The sequence below is a fragment of the Quercus suber genome, unplaced genomic scaffold (genome assembly GCF_002906115.3).
Source record: "Quercus suber isolate HL8 unplaced genomic scaffold, Cork oak 2.0 scaffold_362, whole genome shotgun sequence".
In the NCBI taxonomy this organism is placed as follows: domain Eukaryota; kingdom Viridiplantae; phylum Streptophyta; class Magnoliopsida; order Fagales; family Fagaceae; genus Quercus; species Quercus suber.
Window position 1 is genome coordinate 613,222 of NW_027069814.1, and position 8,128 is coordinate 621,349.

At 37.9% G+C, this 8,128-nt stretch overlaps 1 long non-coding RNA gene across 1 annotated transcript; it reads right to left on the reverse strand.

Moving 5' to 3' along the window:
* Nucleotides 1-362: 362 nt before the first annotated feature.
* LOC136061902 (uncharacterized) lies at nucleotides 363-5,674 on the reverse strand. The gene is made up of 2 exons (XR_010623748.1): nucleotides 5,125-5,674; nucleotides 363-426 (listed from the first exon to the last, which is right to left on the reverse strand). It is a non-coding gene; the product is annotated as an uncharacterized LOC136061902 (long non-coding RNA).
* Between the last annotated feature and the right edge of the window lie 2,454 nt (nucleotides 5,675-8,128).

Here is an 8,128-nt window from a genome sequence, read left to right on the forward strand (position 1 = left end):
TATATGTATTTGAGTCTTAATTTCTACAAGTCAAAGCAATTACCATGCATACATGCACATATCTAGCTAATGCAAAATCATGGGACCATCCACTTGGAGCCTTAGCCAATTAACTAAGTGGCCCAGTGGGAGAATCAACCATGTTCGACATGAATAGTTCACAAAATATCACAAAGATTGGCAAGCTAATTAGGGATGATCAAGCAGTAGCAATTTGACATTTAAAGTTAGAAGGTAACTTTCTGAGGACATTTAGAATACAAGAGACTTTTTAAGTAAACCAAGAAAAAAACACCATTTTGAAAAGAGACTATACTTGGATAATCCATCCTTTAAAAAAAAAAAAAAAGCTAATTCATTAATTAATTCATAAGTCCTATTTTTCTTAATAGAAATTTCAACACCAACTAATATTATCATGATCANCTAATTAAAAAAAAAATATATATATATATATATATATTAACTATATTGTGTGTGAAATTAAATAGAGGACTAACTTGCTAGTAACAAGGTGGTACTGTCTTTTCTAGTCAACAAATAGTTTTGGGCAAATTACAGTAAACTCATCTAGTTATGTCTGTTTTCACCTTGCATACCCGTAGTTCAAAACTTAACATTTTACCTATCTGAGATTACCTATGTTAGGGTTCCATAACTCACCTTAATTTAGAGGGAAAAAGATAAGGTTTTTTGCATAAAGCAGAAAAGAGACTTCATAAGATCTACTTTCCATCTTCTAGAATCATAATCAATAAGAGTTGAGACCATGGGAAATTTACAAAATTTTGGGAGGAGGAGAAACAACCTTATACGTCGTAGGAGTGGGCAGCCATTTGTCTTCCCAAATATGAATCAATCTTCCGTTACCAACTCTCCAACGCGTTCCTCTCTTCACAACTTCAAGCCCCTGCCTTATGCTTCTCCAAGTAAAAGATGGGCTAGACCCCAAACTAGCATTAAAAACATCACCATGGGGATAGTATTTAGCTCTATATATTCGAGCTACTAATGAGTTTGGATTCTCAAGGAGCCTCCAACCTTGCTTTGCAAGCATGGCAAGATTGAACGCTTGGAGATTTCTGAAGCCCATCCCACCTTTAAGCTTAGAAAAACATAACTTCCTCTAGCTCACCCAAGCAATCTTAGACTCTTGACCCCGCTGGCCCCACCAAAACTTCCTCATCATGCTTCAATCTCATCACACAGCCCTTTAGGAAGCTGAAAACAGCTCATTGTGTACGTAGGAATGGCTTAGGCCACCGCCTTGATTAGGATCTCCCTACCACCAATGGAAAGAATTTTTTCCTTCCACCCAGACAGTTTCCTTGCAACGCTATCTTTGATCTCTACAAATACGTCCATCTTTGATTTCCCGATGATGGAGGGAAGACCAAGATACTTACTATGCCGAGAATCTTGCATTGGCCCAAGAATATCCAATGTCTCAATTTTCAGCTCCTCGGGAGTATTAGCACTAAAGAAAACCGAAGATTTGTCTGTGTTGACTTTTTGTCCCGAAGCAGCCTCATACAGCCGGAGAATATCAATTAGATGTTGGCATTCCTGGCTGCTGACCTTACAGAAAAGCAAGCTGTTATCCGCGAAAAAGAGATGTGATATCATGGGGCTGCCCCTGCAGATTGAAAGCCCATTCATAGCTTGACTTCTAATAGCCTTGTTAATGAGCGAAGAGAAGCCATCTACACATAAAAGAAACAGATAAGATGAAAGAGGATCTCCTTGACGGAGACCTCTTGAAGGCATAATATTACCATGAGCAACCCCATTTATAAGTACAGAATAGGAGACAGTTGTTATACATCTCATTATCAAACCAATCCACCTTTCATGGAAACCTAATTTTCTCATAACTTGCTCAATGAAGCCCCATTCCACCCTATCATAAGCCTTACTCATGTCCAATTTTATTGCCATATAGCTATCCTTACCCTCTTTCTTGTGTTCTAAATAATGCATCATTTCGAAAGCAACAAGAACATTATCTGTTATAAGCCTCCCAGTAATAAAAGCACTCTGATTTTCAGTTATTATTTGGGAAGGATCAACTTGAAACGGTTAGCCAAAACCTTAGCAATAAATTTATAAATAACATTGCTAAGGCTAATAGGCCTAAAGTCCGTCATTTTAGAGGGATTGTTAATTTTAGGAACAAGAGTAATATAAGTTTTATTAATATCAGCCATGGACATATCAGAATTTAAAACATTAAGAACCATATTCACAACATCACTACCCACAATATCCCAAAATTTTTGATAAAACCCAGCAGACATACCATCTGGGCCAGGGGATTTGGTTGGGTGCATCTGCTTTAAGGCTGCTTCAACTTCTTTCTTAGTGAATTACTCAATGAGATTCTGATTCATTTCGACAGACACCTTAGGTTCCATAGTGTCAATAACTTCCAGAATTCTATTTGGATGAGATGTTGTATACAACTTCTCAAAATAAGACACAGCAACTTCAGCCACGCCCAAAGTAGATTCTCTCTAGACCCCCGAATCATCCAAGAGTCTGGATATTTTCTTTTTCCTCCCTGAAGCCTTTGAATGGAAGTATTTTGTATTACGATCTCCAAGACCCATCCATTGAACTTTTGATCTTTGCTGCTGTTTTTAGGTCACAATCTGAATGACCCCTTGTGATTAACCCTAATTAATTAATTAATTAGCCAAGTTATTAATTAATCAATTTAACATGCAAATACGTGGAAGCACAAACAAATCACCAAATACTAAATATGCAGCGGAAAAATTAAATGACACGGTGATTTGTTTACGAATGGGGAAAACCCTAACGGCAAAAACCCCACCGAGTGATTTTCAGGTCACCACTCCTGAAACTCCACTATTATCAAATCAAGCGGTTACAAGAAAGGAATCCCAAGTACCTTACCAACCTACAGTTGAACCCTTACCCCAATACCCAATTGGACTTGATCTGTAGTGACAGTCTCCACCTTTGATGCACGGCTCCCAAGTACGTGACTAACCAATGCGCGGATCCAAGTACGCGACTTCAGAACACCAACTTGAGGAAGAATGGTTGGCTGCAAAGTTCTTCAGTTCATCCACGTGATGAATAGCAGGAAGATGCTTGGTTACAAAACCCTATGGTGCAAATACACAGCAACTTCTTGATGGAAGATGAACTAGGTCAAGAACCTTGTCTGTTGAGCACAATTTGCATAAACAGAGATTGCTCAATGATAATACAACTTGTGTCTACCAAAACGGCTCTTAAAATAATCCTTTTATATGTTTAGGGTTAGAAGAAAAGAAAGCCCAAAAACATATTCACGGATCCCAAGAAAATCAGATTGGAATTCTGACTTTTTAATTCTCGACAGATAGCAGGTGTCGAGGTAGCTATCGAGAGGTGTCGAGCTTTAAAAACTTTGCACTTCAGCTTGCTTTTTCTTGGACAGACTTGATGACTTCAACACTTGACCTTGAAACATTGTTTCTTGAAGTATTAAAAACACCTAGAACTACCCAATTACAAGCAGAGTGCGTTTTGTCAAAGGATTAGCCAATTTACATAACTAAGTGACATATGTTCTTAAACAAGTTAAAACATATATGTCCTAACAATCTCCCCCTTTGGCAATCCGTGACAAAACCACAACAAACAAATGAGCATATGAGAGAAGTCATAAATCACTCAACTCATATTCACTTGTTGAATACAATAAAATCTATCCTAACACAAACTCTTGAAAAACTTTGCAAGAAGAGAGCTTATGATAAGTAGACTTTGACAACCTGTATTTCTGAAACACTTTAAACAAAACTCATCAAGGCATCTTGTGTGAAACAGAAATAAATAGATTGCATACAAGTATAAAGAACATGTGTATAAAGATAGAAAAGAAACAACACATGAAGAGAGAGGTGAAAAAAAACATACATCAACATATATAAGAGATAAGATAAGTACAATGTATGTAAGAATGGTCAAAGGACCTCATATACAAGACCAATGTATCTAAGAGATAAGAAAAGAAAAATACATATAGCCTCACTACATCCCTAAAAAAAAAATGAACACTCCCCCTATCAAAAATATCCTATACTAACTCTCCCCCTAAGATGACTACTCTCATAGCCCAAAACTACTCCCCCTTTTGTCACGAGTGACAAAGGGTAGAGTGTCATGTAGACATCTCATCGGCAGAGCTAGCATCCCCATCATCATCATTATCATCCTCATCATCCTCATCATCCTTAGAATCTGACACTGCTGGAGTAGGTGGTGAAGGAGTAGCCTCTGGAGCAAATCCACCCATGATCGCCTGCCGTCGTGCAATACGACCCACACGAACATTCACTTGATACAACTCAGCAGAGAGTGTATCAAGACGAGTGTCCATGCGCTGCAGCTGCGCCATGATATCACGAAGGGATACATCGCTCGAAGAGGAAGAAGGAGCAGATGTAGATAGAGCTGATCTGGATGGTGCTGAACGGGAGGGAGGAGTGGCACCAGGCTGTCTCGACCTGAACTGCACCTCACTACGTTTTACGGTAGCGGCATCTATGGCAGATATGTGTGTGAAGTGGTCGGACACAGGAAAGGAACAGAAAAATGGCGTAGAATCCGCATGATAGCAGAAGGAAAGATGAGCTTATCATGGGACGCCGAATCAAGATAAACATCTATGATAGACCGAATGAAGTGAGAAGGGAAGTCTATGGTCAAATGCTCAAGAAGAGAAAGCAAAAATCGAGCACGACGCTCTGTGATAGAGTTATAGTGAGACAAAGGATGGAGAACAAAAGTCATCACCATGTTAATGAATCTAGGACCTTTAGCAAAATGCCTACATGATGTGAACTGATGCTTACCCCAATCAGCAGGGCGCTCACAAAAAGCAGATATGAGCTCATCTTTGGACACAGTCCTCAGACGCTCACAAGATGGGTAATCTGGAAACTCTATCCTAGGAACCCTAAGCACATCCGCAACAAGTTGCGGTGTGTCAGGAATGCGCATACCTCGAACGCGAGTGATAAAATGAGGTACTGAAAGATCAATTCCGTGCATGTTGGAGTAGAACTCCTGTATCAGCACGAGAGGACAAGTGACCGGATGTCACACCGACAATATCATCTAGCTTGTTACAGCAACAAAAGCCTAAAGTAATGATTAATGAAGGATACATATTCATGTGAGCAAAAGCCTAAAGTAATGAGTAATATGAAGGATACATATTCATTTGAAAGGGGTTGGTCAAAACTAATTGCTTACAGTCCCTTGTGATTCACTGCTATCCATATGTAGATGTGAAGAGTAACTGATTGCATTTGGATTCTCCAATGAGGACATGAACTTGTGAAGCCGATCATTTAAACCATCTTGGACTACCTGAGGCATAGCAGTTCTATCCTTTCGAGAGCTTTAACTGCAGAGCTCCCTACAAGACTAATTTGTGCAGAATTTTATAGGGACAGTGGCAACAGAATAGGTATGAACCGGTTGAGTTCAATGAGGAGAGGAAGAGGTAAGAAAGAGGGAAATAGAGAGTCTCAGGCATTTAAGAAATTATATGGGAAGTTGAAAACAATGGAGATAAAGAGTCATGGGTGTTATGGAAGCTGAAGTGGGAATTTATAAAACACTAATAGAAAAATAATGAAAACAAAATATTTTTTTTATTAATGGAAATAATGACGTGGTCGCTGATGTGGCTCAACAGGAGCGTAGCAACATTAAATGCTACGCTTCAGCTTTTAGATATATATAGATATAGATTATGAATATACTGTATATACAAATCTCATCCCCCCCAAGACAAGTTCCAAGTTACGTCATTACTACGATTTTATTCACATAACTTAAGTTTCTTAATGACCACCCTAAAAAAATCTCTAGAGTCGTCACTAACTATATGGATGCTTATTTGGATTTTTTTTTTTTTGTTTATACTCCGACCCCCCCGACCCTCTCTTAACTTGAAATCCTAAATCCGTCCCTAGAATGAAGCACGGCAATAGGTTGTGGTAGCTTTTGCGTTTAACTTTTTGTGAGTTTCACAATTTAATAAAGAGTAATGCTAAAAGCACAAATAATTTTACAAAATTTTTACAAATTTTTGATGTGAGATTGTGATAAATTCTTAAGAGTTCTCATCTTGGTTTGTCACTAATATCATATTTTTACTTACTAATAACCACTTATCACACCAGAAGTTTGAAAAAATTTTATAAAGTAATTTGTTGCATTAGCATTTTTCCTTAATAAAATAAAAAATAATTTTCACAATAATTTGATAATAGAAACTAGGTGTGAAACTGCTAATGGTAAGTAAAAAAGTGATATAAGTTATGAACTCTAAATGAAAATCAGTAATAATTTACTATTTAAGTTTTGTTATAAAATTACTGTGAAAATATTGTTTGTTGTAACACTGTTTTAAAATAATAATAAAAGTTAAAGCTGATTCTTTGTGTTTGATTTTGAGAGCATTACGTTTCATTTAAGATTATTTTAATCTTTAATATGTGTAGTTTCTCACTTTCAGTCTTTGACAGCAACAGATTTGTGTTCATTTTGTTTAACTTTTGTATATGTCCATATTTTACAAACCTTTATTAACGTTTTTCAACCTACACGTGTAGTTGGAAAGTAACGCGTAGGATTCCGTACCTTTGAATCTTTGATAAACAAAACAGAAGACTCGAGATTTATTAATATTTATGTACGCACAGGAAGTTTAAGTGTAAGATATGCTTGATTCTCAACAAAAAAAAAAAAGTGTAAGATATGCTTATATACTAAGAAACAATAAAAAATTCAGCAAAAGAAAGAAAAAAAATTGTGAGAGAGAGTATTCACCTCTTCTTTTTTCTCAAAGCTCAAGGATAGGACTAAGAAGTTACAGTGATAAAGATGTTTACACATGATGCGCATTGTCAAAAAAAAAAAAAGATTCCTACTTTCTCTCTTTGTGGAAAATTGCATAACGTGTAGGGAAAGTTGCAAAACGTATAGGACACCCTCAGTGGAAAATTGCATAACGTGTAGGGAAAATAGCAGAACATGTAGGACACCCTCGGTGTTAAATTGCATAACGTGTAGGGAAAATTGCATAACGTGTAGGACACCCTCAGTGGAAAATTGCAATGAGGAAAATTCCAACCACGTATTAGGGCTATCCAAACCCATCCAAAGACTCGACCCACCCAAAGAAATTGACTGAATCCGACCCGACTACTCTAGCAGTTAGGAATGGCAACGGGTCGGGTTCGGGCCGGGTTTTTCCATACCCAGACCCAACCCGCGGGGCAAGACCCATAGCCCGGACCCGGCCCGTTTAGGATACCGGGTTTTTTCCCGGGGCCCGGACCCGCCCCAGCCGGGTCCCGCGGGACCCGCGGGCCCCGTTTATGAATTGGGTCCAATTTGTGGCCCAACCGGAAAAAAAAAAAAAAAATTTTAAGCCCAAATTTTAATTCAAGCCCAGATTTAAGCTCAAATTTTGCCCAGATTCAAGCCCAATTTTTGCCTAGATTTAAGCCCAGATTTTGCCTACATTAAGCATGCATATTCATTATTCAAGCCTAAATAATTAACGTGGCCCAAATGCCATATCAGTCCAAATCATAGGCTAAGGCTACTAATCATAAATCAATAAATCTACACGTTTTGAACACTAATTTCTGATTTTGGTAGTATATTAGAGTATTACACTTTGTTAGATTCTAAATGTTTGTTGTTGTCTTGCAAATTCTGGTATTACAGATTCAGAGGGAGTTTGGATCATTTGACAAATATATTTGGGGATTTGTCAATCACAAGCCGATCTCCACCCAATACAAAATGGGGCACAAGATACCAGTAAAGACATCAAAATCAGAGAGCATTAGCAAAGACATGGTGAGGAGGGGTTTCAGGTTCGTTGGTCCAACAGTGGTTCATTCCTTTATGCAAGCTGCACTCACCAATGACCACTTGATCACTTGTCATAGGCATCTCCAATGTGCTTTAATGGCTGCAGCCTGTCGTCCAACAAGAGAAGAACCAGCTCTACAGACTCAAAAAATGACATCAAAAAATAATGAGAGAAAGAAAAGGAAAAAAATAACCCAAAAGTGCTCAAAGT